A 16,548-nucleotide genomic window follows, 5' to 3' on the forward strand; every position below is an offset into this window, starting at 1 on the left:
TGATAACAAATACATTGAAGGTCATAAGTGTGCTGAGAAGAAATTAATCTACATTGATGTTGGAAAGGAGGAAGAAAGGGATCAAGAAATGTCAAAAAAAGAGTATATACACTAGGAACCAACCCCAGAGAAAGAAGAAATGAATCTAGCCATATCTTGTAAAGCACTGAAAAGAATTACTACTCGCAAAACTATCAAGATAGAAGGACATATCAAGAATATAAATGTTCAAGAAGTGAAAGATCACATCAAGAAAGAATAAATGAATCCGACCATATCTTGTAATGCATTGGACAGAATTACCACTCCTCAAACTATCAATATAGAAGGACATATCAAGAGGAAAAATGTTCAAGCATTGATAGATCACATCGAGTCTCATGAAATCAATCCAACCATATCTAGTAATGCATTGGAAGAAATTACCACTCCTCAAACTATCAAGATAGAAGGACATATCAAGAAGAAAAAGGTAAGGCTGTTGATTGATTCGTGTAGTACCCATACTTTTATTGATTGTAAGCTAGCCAAGGAATTGAACTGCTTCCTATATCTAGCACCGGAGTGTCAAGTGATGATTGCAAGTGGAGGAACCGCAGATTTCTCTAGAAAGTGCCAAAATATCAAGCTATCCATGGGAGATTACGTATTGAATATCCCAATTCTTTCCATTCCAGTGAGTGGTGTCGATGTTTTATTAGGAGTCCAATGGCTACAATCTTTGGGTACAATAGCTTTTAATTTTCAAGAAGTTTTCTTGAATTTTTTTTGGTAAGGAAAGGAAGTTAAATCGAGGGGTATCGAAGGAATCCCTAGAAAGGTAATCAACTCTAATAGTATTACAAAGCTTCTAAATAATGAACAACGGGGTGTAATTACAAAATTGTCTTCACTAGAGGATCCCACATTGAAATCATGTATTTCTCCAAATCTCCAAAATGTTTTGGACAATCATTCCAAGTTATTTGAGACTCCCAAAGTCCTCCCACCTATTCGTGGTCATGATCATGCTATTCACTTGATTCCATGAAGAGTTCCTTCAAGCATGAGGCCTTATGTATATCCATATGCCCAACAGAGTGGGAACTCATTCAATAGTTGCAGAAGATCCCTGTTCAAACAACATTGTGAGAACTTGACAAGGAAGGAAAAATCATATTGGAACCTAAAGTAGTCACAGGACCGAGAAATCAAAGGCTACGAAATAGATAAATTTCAGAGTATCTCATCAAGTGGAAGAACTTACCCGTTGAAGATTCCACATGGGAGGACAAGAATTTATACATAAGCATCAAGAACTACTCAAGCGTTGAGGACAACACTTTTTGAAGGAGAGGGGCATGTTAGGTCCCTATACTATTAGTGAAACCCCTTATTATTTTTATTACAACCCCCTTATCATATTGTTGTGCCCATGTAGTCCCCATATTGTTATTATTTTGCCCCATAGAAGCCCACTATTGTTATTATTGTGTCCTTACAATATTATCGTTATGTTGACTCTGATTATATTATGACCCCTTAGACTCCTATATATAGAAAGGAGCTCTTGTCATTTGTATCATCCAAGAATTGTTCATTTGTGTAATATAGAAAGGAGGTTTCCCCCTCGAGGAGGCTTATATCTAAGCCGCTGATCTATTTTTCTATATTTTTGTGAGCTTGTTCCATAACATGGATTAATCACATTATTAGCATTTGGTCGATGTTTCTAACCAACTAATGTAGTTCATCCTCACGACAAGGTGAGAAATCAGTCGATCTATGGAAATAAATAAAATGGATGCATCATTGGCCACAGTTAGTCATTACAAAATTAGTTATTAAGGCAAGAAAAATTTTGTTTAAAATTTTGTTAAAAATTAGGTGTTATGAATAACAAAATCTAGAATATTCTATTTTAATGAATTTAGTAATTATGTATATAATATTAAAATGTTAAAATATTAAGAGTTTAGTTAAGAACTAGCTCCTAGGAAAAACTAAATCTAGAAAATTATATTTCAATGAATTTAATAATTATTTATATAATAGTAAAATAGTAAAATATTAAGAGTTTAGTTAAGAACTAGGTGTTAGGAAAAACTAAATCTAGAAAATTCTATTTCAATGAATTTAATAATTATTTATATAATATTATTTGTTATCGCAGGGCCTATTCAATCAAATAACTAGGTAAACTTAAAAAATAATAATATAAAACAAATAAATAAAGCTTCTTATTATAACCAAACAAGGGACTATATTTTAACTAAATTAAAAAAAATAAACACTTTAAAAATAAATAAATAAAATGCTAATATATATATTTCTCGAGGATAAATATTATAAATTTCATTAACAAAGAAAATTACAGGTTGTAAATGCCATTGGCATATGCATAAAAAGTGAGCATGGTCAATTGTGGACTATTTGTAAGTGTAAAGAAACTACAAAAAGACCTTGTGTAGGGTATGTTGTTAGTATCTAATCATATGCATTTTATTTACATATTCAAAAATTCACCCATGGTGATTACTGTTGTGTAGGCAAAATATTAACATGCAAAAAATTGATAAGTTAGGGCATGTAAACCCTATGTTGATCCTAATACATGTATGGTCTATGGAAGAATTGATAAATCTGCTCAATTGTATGCTACTTCACCATCCATTCCCCTCTAGGATGATGTGTTGCCATCTTTGAAAGTCGGTTTGCAGATTCATTGCACTCCTTGTAAATATGCGTATATGAAACAAGATCAAATTGTCTGTTTAGAAAAAAAACATCATCCAATATGGTTCTAATTGTATGTGCATGGCATGTTGATATGTAGTTGAACCAATTAATAAAAATCTTGGAATCCCCATAAATTGGTATGTGTCTGCAATTTTTGTAAATAAAAAAATATAAGAGACGACACAGTTTAGGGAGCTCCACGAAACTATTTGTGCTATCTCCCAACCCCAAACAGATGTGAAAGTAGTGTATTTTAGTCAAATTAAGTATAATTATGCCACCACAAACCTATTCTTGTGTTTCTCCATTGAAATAGGCCAAAGGGTGTGCTTTGTCAATGACTTCTAGAGTAATGTTCAGAGTCGAGACAACCTGTTCATTGACCAGGATTTCCAAATAGCTATTACAAATCTTGGGGATTATTTATTTCAAGACAATGTTTTTCCCGAAAGATATTGTTGTTCGAGGACATCCAAATGTACGAGTATACTATTAAAGGCAGGTTTCGAGCTCTCGGGTTAGTTTGTACTACCCACCACCTATTCCAAGCAGTTGGTATATCAACGCGAGTCCATGTAAGTGGTAAGTTTAGTGTGTGTAGGACCTATGCCCATACCTGTTGAGTTTTGGGGCATGAGAAGAAGAGATGTTGATTTGGTTCCTCCTCTGGTCGACATAAAACACAGCATGTAGGCTGATCATTTCGTAAGATTAGATCCATTCAGGGTTTTATCCACAATGATGTTCCACATGAGTAAGCGAGTGCATGGTGGACCTTTTAACTTCCAGATATTACCCAACATCTTTTCTGAGATTCGGGATTGTGGCTGGGATGGATGATAGGATATCCATCCTTTGGGGTATAGTTTCCTTTCTCTGAAAATCCCCAGATCATGTCATCATTCTCATCCCTTAATCTCACATGGGATTCGATTAATTCTTGCATGTAATTCCTCCACTCCATGTGCCATTGAGTTGGTATATCCAAGTCCTCCCCAGATAACCACGCTTGTTGATATATAGTTGTATTGTGAGGGTATCCGAGTTGTGCTATGTTGACCACTCTGTTTTTATTGAGGAAGGTAATGAGGTCAGGTGGGAGATGGTAGGAGTTTCCAAAGCCAATCCATGGATCGATCCCAATGCAGACAGACCCAAAATTACCAATCCGCCATGTGAGACCCCTTCTTATGGTGGGAAGGGTATTTATTATAGCCCTCAAGATCACTCATATACCCTTCATGTTCTAGGTAGGTAACCTTAACCAATCTAAGACAGAGCTCGGCCAGATGAATTTTTAGGTAACCACCTCCAACCAAAGGCTCTTTTGCTTCAGGAGTAGCCAACCTAGTTTTGCCGCAAGTTCTTGTACAAAAGTATAGAGGACTTTTAAGCCCCAACCTCCCCATTTTTTGGGAGTAGCAATTCTACTCCATTTGACCCATGCATAGGGTTTTCCTTCCTGGTGGCCCTTCTAATGAAATGAAAACATACTCGTTGAATCCTTTGTAGTATGCCTTGGGGGATCGAGGCCAGGGTCATCCAAAAGACCGGTGTGGCTTCCAGAGTCAATTTAATGAGCACGATTCTACTGACTTTGGAGAGTAGATGACAACTCCAAATGTTTAATCTTCATTCCACGTTGGCAATCAACCATGTCCAGTTTGCAATTTTGTATCCATCTTATTTTATCATAAGGCCTAGTTACTTTAAACCATCCTCCAATGACAGGTTTTGAAAAGGAAAATTTTGTATTGCAATGTGGGTTTCCTATTGATTACACACAGAGAATGATATAGTAGATTCTACCCCATTTATTTCCATCTTTGTTGCAACACTAAATAGTTTAAGCACCTCAAAGAGTGTAATGTTGTCATGTATCCCCACGTCTAGGAAAATGTGAATGTCATCAACAAAGAGCAGATGAGATAGTGTGCATTGATTCGTCATCTTGAAGCCCAAGAGTCACCTTGCTCACTTCTCTGACGCAATCAACCTTCTTAGGCCTTCCATGATCAAGAGAAATAGCAGAGGGACGCTCTGCTCAGAAAGAGTGGGAGGTTGATCCATTGATTAAGATTGTGAACGCTACAAAAGTGATGCGGCACATAATCCATCTGATATAAAATAGTGGGAACCCGAGATGGGTAAGTATCATCCTTAGGTATAACTAGCTCACCGTATCAAATGCCTTTGAGAGGTCAATTTTCAGCAACACACCTTTGAGTTTCCTCAATTTGATGGAGTGAAGGGCCTCTCTTGTTGTTCCTATGGCCTCATGGATTTGTCGATTTTGTAGAAAGGAAAAATGTTCCGGAGAGATGTGGTCTCACAAGATTGGTTTAATGAGGTTTGCAATAATCTTCGCTATAATTTTATAAAGGAAATTACATAGGGATATAGCCCTGAATTCATTTAAAGATAGCGGGGAGTCCGACTTGGGGATGAGGGCTATATAGGTGGAATTGATAAGTTCTAAGGTTCTACCCAATTAAATGGCTTTCTTCGACCACACTAGGTAAGTCCGAAACAATGATGTCCATATTAACTTCAATGATCTGTTTCTGTTAGAGAAAAGAGGTATGGTCAAAGGTGAATGCTGATAGAAGAAGGAGATATATACTCGAGATCATACACATAATTTTACGCGGGCCTATGCACACAAGATCGTTAGGTGGTGCATACTACTTATTACTATTTATTGATGAATGTACTAGATTTACTTGGGTGTATTACTCAAGGAATAAGAGCCAAACTCTTGAATACTTCAAGGAGTTCAGGTTAAAGCATGAGGATTCTCCCCTCGGATCAATGGGGAGAGTACAAGAAAGCTTGTGTCCTCAAATACTACAAAGATAATGGCATACAACAATAGTTTATAGTACCCCACACTCCTCAACAAAATGGGGTTGTAGAGAGGAAGAACAAAACCCTTGTGGAGTGTGCTCAGAGTATGTTGAAAGGTAAGAATATTTCTAATGGGTTTTGGGCTGAAGCGATTCATACTCAAGTATATCTAAAGAATAGGATTCCAACAATAAGTTTATATTTCAAAACTCCTTTTGAAGATTTATTTGGTTATAAGCCCGGAGTTAAGCATTTGAGAGTTTTTGGGAGTAAATCCTTTGCCCATGTCCCAAAGGAAGATAGAAATAAACTCAATTCGAAGGTCATAAAATTCATTTTTGTTGGGCATTGTACAAAATTTCAGGCTTAGAAATTGTTTAGTCCCTCTACTCATAAATTTTTTGTGAGTATAGATGTAGTGTTTCATGAGCAGGTTAGCGATGGAAGCCATGAGAGTGCTAATGAATAAAGACACATGCCCTTGTTGGTGGAAGAAGGAAGTGATGAATGAGGTGACAACAATGAGCAGCAACAACAATAGCAAGGGAAATAAGATGACGTAGTTGTCAATACATGTACAGAAAATGATCATACAAGGTTTGAAGCTACCCCACCATTGAGGAGATGAGGTAGGAAGGATTGCTTTCTACCAATATATAGGAAAAATGCTTTGACAGATAGTATGATGAATGTTTTTTAACCTTCGAGTTATAAAAAGGCGAATCAATATAGTGAATGGAGGGCTACTATAGAAGAGGAATATGAATCAATGTTCGAAAACATAACTTGGGATTTAGTTAAATTACCTAAAGGCAAATGACCCATAGGATGAAAATGGCCATATAAGACTAAATTTAAAGTAGATGGGAGCATATATAAGTATAAGTCTATGCTTCTTGCAAAGGAGTATTCACAACAAGAAGGCATAGATTATGATGAAACATTTTCCCCTGTAGCTAAGTTAAACACAATCAAAATGATAATTGCTTTAGCTACCAAACACCATTGAGAGTCATTGGGCTGCAACAAAAAGTGTTTTAAGGTATCTCAAGGAAACCTTAGATTTTGGTATTTAGCATTGGATATCAGGTCATTACATGGACCACCAAAAAGAAAAACACACTATCCTTGTCTTTTGTGGAAGCTGAATATCAAGCTATGTGTGTAGCAAGATGTGAAGCAGTTTGGTTGACAAGACTTCTGCTTGATGTTGGATAAGAACAAAGGTTGCAACAGTGATCAAATGGGACAACTACAACTCCATCAAACTTGCAAATAATCAAGTATTTCATAAGAACAAAAAGCATATCGATATACAATTTCATTTTTTCAAGGAGAAAGTTGAGTAAAAAGAAATCCATATTGAGTATTGTAATAGTTGTGACAATGTTCATGATATTTTTACCAAAACCCTTGTATAATCAAGTTTGGGTTGTTTAGGGAAGCATTAGGCATATACTTGAATCCATTTCTCCAAATATTAATGAAGAAATGTAGTAATGGAGTGACCGTTGAAACAAAACCTTAAGGAGTTTGTTTATTTTTTCGACGATGTTGTTTTAACTTCCCTAAATGTGTGTTACATGTATATATTTCTCATGTGATGAATTGTAAGAATAAGGTGTGTAGAGGAAGTGTTATTCCTACAGGTGGTGTTCCACAAGTGTGAGGTTTCTTACTAATTTTGATTCATGTATTTTTTGACAAACATAACCTTCAACTAATTGTTATTGGATTAACATTGAGATAGAGACTGCTATTATTTCTTATATTTTCCAAATCAGTTTTTCTTTAAAATTGGATAAATTTTGCAAATAACTCAGTTTTTCTATCATCTAGTTTCTTGCCATTAATCTAAGTTAGTCGATTCATGTTTCCCTTACCCACTAAACTCGTCTTTCCATCACATTTACCAATTAAATTGAATTAATAAATTGATAATTTTTTTAATCTCATTTTATGTAATGCAATGTTAATTCTTTTAATCTCATTTTATGTATTGCACACAATACAAACATCCAAATCAAATTCAAAATTTTTGGTGGTGTAGGCAGCCTGATAAATGTGGTAAAATTATAAATATAATTATGCAAATTGGAGTACAATTTTGTGGTGGAGCAACTAGAATGGTAAGTGTGATAAAATTATAAATATAATTATAGAAATTGAAGTACAATTTTGTGGTGGAGGGAAGAGCAAGGTAAGTATGGTAAAATTTACTAGGGCCTCAATGAGGTTTGAAATATTGGTTGTGAGTTGAAGTAACTTAGGACTTTAAGCATTGTTAACTTTGTTTTCTTCCTGTTTGGTGACCACTTCATCCCTTTTCTCATTGGTTTCTTGGTTCATTTTTCACAATTGATAATTTCATTTTGATTTACAAACAAGTTTTCTATACCAATTTTCCATACCTTACATTATAAGAGATTGGATATCCAAAAAATTTGGTTATCGTAAAACACACTCCGAGAATAAGATCAATTTTCACTTTTTACTAGAAGAGACATGCAATAATGGAAAGATCTACACCATAAATTCAACAAATTATCTTGATGAGAATTTGTCAATATGTTGTGACTATGTAGAGATGTCATGGTGAATTTCCTTTGAATATGATGAGGTATGCTGGAATGTTACTACTCTACAACTAATTAGAGTGGTTTTGATGTTGTGTCATGGATTGTAGATATTGTACAACAAAGCGGGGCTATTTATGATGTATCTACCATTAGTTTTTTTTTGCAACAACTTATGGCCATCTCAATATAACAAATTAATGAGAAACATGATTGGATCCTGTGATGGATTTTTAATCTATGAGCTGATCTTTGGAGCATGTTACATACACTTAAACACTAGAATAATAAAAAAATGGAAGCAATCTAGAAACATGTGTACAAATGATAACTAAAAACATGATCATTAAGGAATGGGTACCAAAATGTTCACCATTAGTAGATGGGTAACTAATGTAATTTTCAATATATGAACTTATCATTCCAGCCAATTGCAAATTCACACCGTTAACACAAACATACATGAGAATGAAAATCCTACACAAACAAAATTAAACTGGAAGCTAACAATATCTATATGAGTACATTTGATAACCAAAAACATATTGCAGCAGCATAATACAACAATACTACTAAAATATGGCCGAGATCCCAATCTTGCCAGCAAGTTGAGGAAAGGTTACGGTAGATATCTCAATCCCATAGTAAATCTGAGGAAAGGTTACTTATCCACAAAAACATCAGACCAGCATTTAAGACAGTGACAAGGAAGTGTGATGGTGCCATAGATGTTGGTTGGGCTAGATTATCCCATGTCTGTCATTGTTTATAGCTTTTAAAAAAGATCCTACCCACCCAGCTTTCACCTAGCCACAATTCATATATCCCAAAGAAATCACACTACAAGATTCTTAATCTCATATCTTGCATATCACGTATTCCATTCTATGTTTGTATTTTCCCATAATTTAATCTCCATTAAAAATATTGAGATATAACATAATACTCTCACCACAAAAGCAACATATCTTTCATATCACATATTCCATTCTATGTTTGTATTTTCCTAGCATCTAATCTCCATTAAAAAAATGAGATATAACATAATCCTCTCACAACAAAAGCAACATATATTGGATATCACATATTCCATTCTATGTTTGTATTTTCCCAACATTTAATCTCCATTAAAAAAATGAGATACAACATAATCCTCTCACCACAAAAGAAACATATCTTGCATATCACATATTCCATTCCATGTTTGTATTTTCCGAGCATTTAATCTCCATTTAAAAAATGAGATATAACATAATCCTGTCACCCCAAAAGAAAAAAACCAAAAAAAAACAATTTAAATAAAATATCATATTACATATTCCATTGTATGTTAGTACATATAATCTCCATACCAAATATCATATCACATATTGCATTGTATGTTTGTACTTTCTAGGCATATAATCTCCATTAAAAAAAATTGAGATATCACATAATCCTCTCACCACACAAGTATTCCAACCTAGAAGCATAATTCCAACCAATAATCACTTAATATTAGCTATATCTTCAGAAATGTTTAGGAATTAATATCAGCTATATCTTCGGAAGTGTTTAGGAATGATATGCATAAAAAAGAAAATAAACACAAAATGTAAATAAAAACAAGTCCACAAATTTTGAATTGGTTAATTTTAAGGAGAATAAGACATTAGAACTGTTGGGAAAATGGACAATTCCACGTAACTCAATGCATCCATAATCTTCATCACTTAGTTAAAACTGGTTTAGAATTCAATATTGAGTGGCAAAAAATATTTATTATCTATTTGACTAACAACCCCCACCCAAACCAATTGGTTAATTTTAAGAAGAATAAGACATTAGAAACCTTAGGAATGGACAATTCCAGGGAACTCAATGCATCCATAATCTTCATCACTTAGTTAAAAATGATTTAGAATTTAATATTCAGTGGCAAAAAATATTTCTTATCCATCACACTAACAACCCCCACCTAGAGCCAGCACCAGATGAAGAACAAAACCACCCCCAATGTTGTACTCACTCGGTACCTTTTCATCATTCATTTGTTTTCCTACATACATGAGCCTGCAATGGCCATCAAAACAAAAAAAATTAGTATTAAAAAAAATCAATCCTTCAATATAGATAAGAAATTTATTTATGTAAATCATTCAACATTTCAATATTTTAGCCTCCACAAAGTATCTCTTTTGAATTCAATATAAAGTGCAAAATTACATCAATTATAAATCACTTTACACGTAAACAATTTTTAGGCTGATAGGCCTTCCCATGCATGAACAATCGTCAACACTTTTGCCCTGCTCCATTTGATCAAGTAAGACACTTTCAACCGTTGATTTGAAGTGTCATATGGCAAGCATGCACTACACTTTGACTGCTTTTTCCAAATATCGGTTGAGTTACCTTCTTTTCACATCCAAGTTTTGTTGTGCATTGAACCTCGCCCTATTATGCAAAAAAACTCTACTAGCTTTTATTGTTGCGGGTAGGCCATTGTTTCCCCTCATTTTGGTTTAAATTATGCTTCTTTGTTTTGAGCGATCAGAATTATTTCCCCTGTTTATTGCTGCATTTTGAGTTTTGCAAGGCATTCTCGTTTCCTCTAAAAGTAAGGTTTCATTAAATTTACACTTTCTGGTAGTGATTTTTGAGATGTTGGGGTAAGGTTTGGTAGATTAAGACATACAGACAAATGTGCTTTGTTTGATCTTTTCTCATCTATTCACAATTTTTTCAAAGGTTTTCAAACACATTGAGCTTCCTTTCATTGTGTAGAAATATTATCCTTCAGATCCCTATATTTTCTTCTAGTTTTTAAGTTATTTTTTAGAAAAGGCGTTTTTGTAAGCATGTATGAATACCAGGGATGCCTTGTAGATCTCATGGTTGACTGTTAAGTTTTCTTGCTTCTTTTGATGGAATATTGAGCTGCATTTTAAGTTTTTGGTAGATGTTTTTTCTGCGGTGTTGTAGTTTTACAGCATGGACATTTTTTGGACATCGTGTGAATGCATTAAAATTGGAAGGAGTCATCTCTTTGCTTCGATTACATGAAGCCCTTTTTATTTTTTCCAAGTATAAATAAGATCTAGTCTAATATGACAACATTTTCTTGATCTAGATGGCCTACTAGAAGAATGATTGCTAGGTTTTTGAAATGTTTCCTCGTTATTCATGTCATGATGTCTACTTACGCAAAGTTTTATAATTTATTCCGTTTAGCAAATATCTACTAATAATATATATGCCAGAAATTTGACCACCATAAACCTACAATTGGTTTAAATATATATGCTAGAAACTTGACCATATAGGAATCCTTTCCCTAGTAACATATAGGCATTTTTTGATACTCTTCATGGGGAATTTAATTTTTCTGATGCCTTCTTGCATCTTCGATTGCGAAGGAAGAAACTGTGAAATTCGGAACGGTGATTGGTATAGACGTGGGAACTACTTACTCCTATTTTGGGGTTTACAAGAATGGTCATGTGGAGATTATTGCCAATGACCAAGGTAACCGTATTACCCCATCATGGGTGGCATTCACAGAAAATGAGAGGTTGATTGGTGAGGCTGCCAAAAACTAGGCCGCAGTCAATGTAGAACGAACCATATTTGATGTCAAGAGACTCATTGGGAGAAATTAAGTACTCTGATCTCTTATTTGCCCATTCATTAGGTAATTATATTTATTGCAAGTCCAATTCTCTTCTTATTGAACCCACAAGGGTGCCAGTCATGAAATTAGCATGTTAAGTCAGGGGTCGAGCAACATTTTGGTCGGGGTGAGATCAAGATTTCATTTCTACCCTGTCCAAACTTCAAGAAAATGATTTAAAACTTTTGCTTGATGAGCACAATTAAATCAAAACATTTGTTTTATATAGGTTTCAGGTACGAGATGGAGAGACTGCAGAAGCATTCCTTAGCAAGACTATAAAGGATGGTGTGGTGACTAGTATGCTTTCTTTTCAACTTTTTTTTTATGAGGTTGTGGCTAACCAATTGTTGACTGCATTTTGACTATTAACTTCTGGGCTTGGGCAACTTATTTTAGTGATGCACAGCGCCAAGAAACGAAGGATGTTGGTGTTATTGTTGGCTTGAATGTATCTCTTATTATGAAGGAACACCTACAGCTACAGTAATGGCTTATGGCTTGGGTGGAGAGAAAAATATTGTTGTTTTTTATCTTGGCTGTGGCAAGTTTGATGTCAACATTCTGACTATTGACAATGGATTTTTTGAGGTTTTGGCTACAAATGGTGATACCCATCTTGGAGGTAATCTATATTGTCTCGTAGTTTTACATTACAAATTTGAACTTTGAACTTACTAGAATGTACACTAATATACCAAAGGATAATAGAATATTTCATCAAATTGATCAAGAAAAAGCACTTAAAAGATATTAGTAAGTATAGCAGAAATGAAATAAGACATTCAATGTGTTCATTGTAATATAGATATAAACAAAATATCTAAAGAAAAGTAATTGCACAATGATCTAGTCCAAGAAAACAAGGTTTTCCACAAACCAATTAACTGTTCTAAAAAAATTCAACAATTCCAATTTAATAATCCTATGGGCCTCTCTTTGTAGCTTTTGGGACAATTGCTAGTTTTAGTTTTATAATGTCACAACATATATAGTTTAATCATGTTGACTAGCAAATTTCAAATTCACAAAAGATTCTTAGCTTAGAAATCAATCTGCTATGTGGACTACTAAAAGCAGATACAACTTACAACACAAGTTGCTGTCAAACCTCCCAAGAGAACTAGAAGGATCAAGTGTTACAGAGAAAAATATAGTAACAGAAACATGAAACACTAAGACCTTCCCAAAAAAAAGGGCCAAAAATTGCACCTATTGCGTATGTATTTCCTCCCAAATGGGTGAAGAAATAAAATTGAAAGATATTCTTTACATTACAGAATCATGAAACAGACTAGCTATTTAAAAACCCAAATAAATACAGAATTTTGAAGAAAATCATAGAAGCTACTTAAAAACACAAATAAATACAAAATTTTGAAAGAAATCCTAAATCTTGATGATAAAACAAATGTGGCCTAAAAGTCGATGATAATGCAAATGTGGTTTGAGCCTGAAAAACTCAATTCTAACTGGTTATGGTCTAGCCTCTATGAACACACATATGCTTGACTTACACTAATATAGAGTCACTTGCACAATGAAATCATACTATAAAATAACTAAATTATATTACAGAAAACACCCAAATAGATGAAATCATACTATAAAAGAACTAAATTATGTTATAAAAGGCACACAAATATATTTGCACATGGATCTAGGAGTATTGCATACCTTTGCTGTATACGTCATATTCCTTCCTTTTCCTCAACTGGCTACTTAATTTGGTCAACTGTATGGTTGGGTTCAATATCTATCTCCACTTCCTTTCCTGTAAGGGTTTTGAGCTTGATGGAAATGCCTCCCCTTACCGCAAAAGAAAGTGAAGGGTTGAGTGGTTTTCCGTATTATAGTCAGCTAGAGTGAGAGTGAACCCATCTTCTAGCTATTTTCCGCCAAATATTAATGGCTGCTCATGTGGAGGGATACCCTCCTTATACTGTCACAACAACCAAATAACACACCTAGTTAAAGCTCAAGTGCAATTGCATTTTACAACAGAAAGAAAACACTCTGTATAGATAGTGCTTAAACTTCAAATACTACGCAAAACCTTAAAACTCATCAATAGTTTAAATGACTATCAGCAAGTACGATACACCATAGATATTACAAAAATGCACAACGATTTAAAAGACTGTCAATGACTACTTTACATATGGTTGAAAATCTGCAAAGATTCAAAAGGCTATCGGCAAGCACTATACAAGCAGTAAAAATCCACAATGATTTTAACGAGTATTAGTAAGTACCAATACCAGATAATCAAATTTTGGTATGCCTGACAGGCTCGGGAGTAACAGTGAGGAGTTAGAAGTTTCTCGCGAGAGGGTAAGGGATATGGCTCAAACTTATGATACCGGGAGATGAATACGATTGTATTTTGATTAAGACTTGCCAGATTGAAGAGGTCGGCAGAGTGGGGGAATGTGGGGAGCTGTTATATCCTTCACCAGGGTTCAAAGATATACCAAAGAAGTGGTAGACACACAACCTACACGGAGTTAAGTCCAGGTGAGTACGTAGGTGTATAATATAGGTAGCATCTCATTACCGAAGAGATGGCGGATGATCAATGCATATATGAAAGGTATCTCACCTCTGTATATATGGTGGCTAATCATTACATGAGAGGCATTTTATAGAAGTAAAAGTAAAAAAATTTACACAAATAGCATCTAATTTCATTAACACAAGTAAAAAAAAATAACAAAAAATGCATGATAGAATGCCCAATGGTTAAGAGCGCAATCACTGACAATATAGAATTGCGGAATCTAAAAAAATAATAAAGCCGTATTCCCCTTGGATCAGATGTTAAGGAAAAGTATGTATACACAAAGCTCACATGACACAACAAAAACCCGCAATAAATAAAATAAAATGGCAACAACACGACATGAATGCCCAGAACAAAACCACAGAGACCAGAAAGAAAATCATAAAAGAATCCATTCATAACCAAAAGTTATCAGTAAAAGCAAAACCCCACATGTAACCAAAAAAATCGAAAACAAAAACTAAGTTCTACAATTCTGTCATACAAAACCCCTCTCGCATCAAACAACCAAAAAAAGAAAACATAAACCTAATTGGGATACAACAAGATTCCTAATTGGGATGCAACATGATTCCAATTATCAATGGTATCGCTGCTTTCAACACCGAGGACGATCATCCTCACTTTGAAAGTCTTCACAAAAATCTGCATCTTGGCCTGAAAATATCACTGATCCTCCAAAAAAAAAATTGTGCGAGATAGGGGAATCCAACCCATATTGAATGGTGGTGAGATTAAGGAGTGAAATGAAAATTATCGAGGACGAAATAGATACATATGATGTTAAACAAGGATAAGTTGTTTGATCCGATAAGAAACAAGAACCCCTTAACACATAGACAATGAAGATTTTGACAACGACCGGATGCCTGACTGCCCCAGGACCATCATAAGTCCACGATTGTGTCCCTAAAGAACACCCAGATGTTTTTACACGAGTCGATGAAAAAGAATTTTTCTATAGATGCAAATTTGCTTTATACAAGGAAGGGCATGGCCACAACCATGAGAATTGTGCTCCACCAATAGGATTGCAAGAAAGTACCAAAATTGATTTTCAACTCAGTTTTGTAATGAACTTTATTGTTTTTTTTTTTTTTTTTTTAAAGTAAGTAGAGTGTGAACGCCTAAAAATTCTATAAATTTTGACTATTTTAAAAAAAAATACAATTAAATTATAAATAAAATTAAAAACATAAAATTTTGGAGTTTTTGGTTTTTCTCTCGAGAGGGAGTGGAGACTAAATGTTACATGGTTAACATAGGACAGTCATCATCATTGTATGAGACCCCACAAAAGGTATTGACTCATAAGAAACTTTCTCTTTCACATTTGAGGGTATTTCAATGTGATGCATATGTACATGTTCCAAACAAGAAAATAACAAAGTTGGATAGTAAATCTAAAAAGTGCATCTTCATTGGGTATAAGGATGATTTAAAAGGTTATAAGCTTCTGAACTCAGAAACAAGGAACGTTGTGACGTTGTGTACACCCGAGATGTGGCCTTTAGAGAGGTGAAATATGTTATTAAACATGAAGTCCTATTAAAGGAACCTAAGAAGATATAGTTTGAGCTAAAGAAGGAAGAATTAGACTCTACAACAGAAGATGAATCAAAAGATGAAGAGCCACAAACTTTGGCTGTGAGAAGCTTAGTTCGAGAAAGAAAGAAGCCAAAAAGGTATAGTCCATATTCTTTCTCTTCAGATTTTGCTTTATCTATTACTGATAATTATCCTATAACTGTAAGAGAAACACTACATTGAAAGGATGTAAAACTCTTCAAAGAGGCCATGGTTGATGAAATGATATCTTTGCATGAAAATAAGGTTTCAAATCTCGTGGAGTTGTTGGTTGGAATGAAACCCATTGGCACTAAATGGGTGTTTGAGAAGAATATGAATATAGAAGGAAAGGTGGAGAAAAACAAATCTTGGTTGGTAGCAAATGGTTATTCCGAGGTGTTGGGAATTGTTTTTGGGTATATTTTTTCTCTTGTCGCCAAGGTAGCTTCTATTAGATTACTTTTATCTGTTGCTACTTCTTTTGATTTTTAGGTAGAATAGATGGATGTGAGGACAACATTTCTTCACACGGATCTAGAAGAAGAGATATACATGAAGCAACTTGAAGGCTTTGTAGTGAAGGGTGAGAAAGAATTTGTATGAAAGTTAAATGTGTCCCTATG

The 16,548-nt window shown here is 34.4% G+C and overlaps 1 pseudogene; it reads right to left on the reverse strand.

Annotated features, from left to right (window-relative positions):
* Positions 1 to 10,084: 10,084 nt before the first annotated feature.
* Positions 10,085 to 15,007, reverse strand: LOC149181568 (ubiquitin-NEDD8-like protein RUB2; annotated as a pseudogene).
* Positions 15,008 to 16,548: the final 1,541 nt, after the last annotated feature.

This window comes from Pinus tabuliformis, chromosome 3_2 (genome assembly GCF_031772625.1).
Source record: "Pinus tabuliformis cultivar Carrire ecotype Pingquan chromosome 3_2, CPIR1, whole genome shotgun sequence".
NCBI lineage: Eukaryota > Viridiplantae > Streptophyta > Pinopsida > Pinales > Pinaceae > Pinus > Pinus tabuliformis.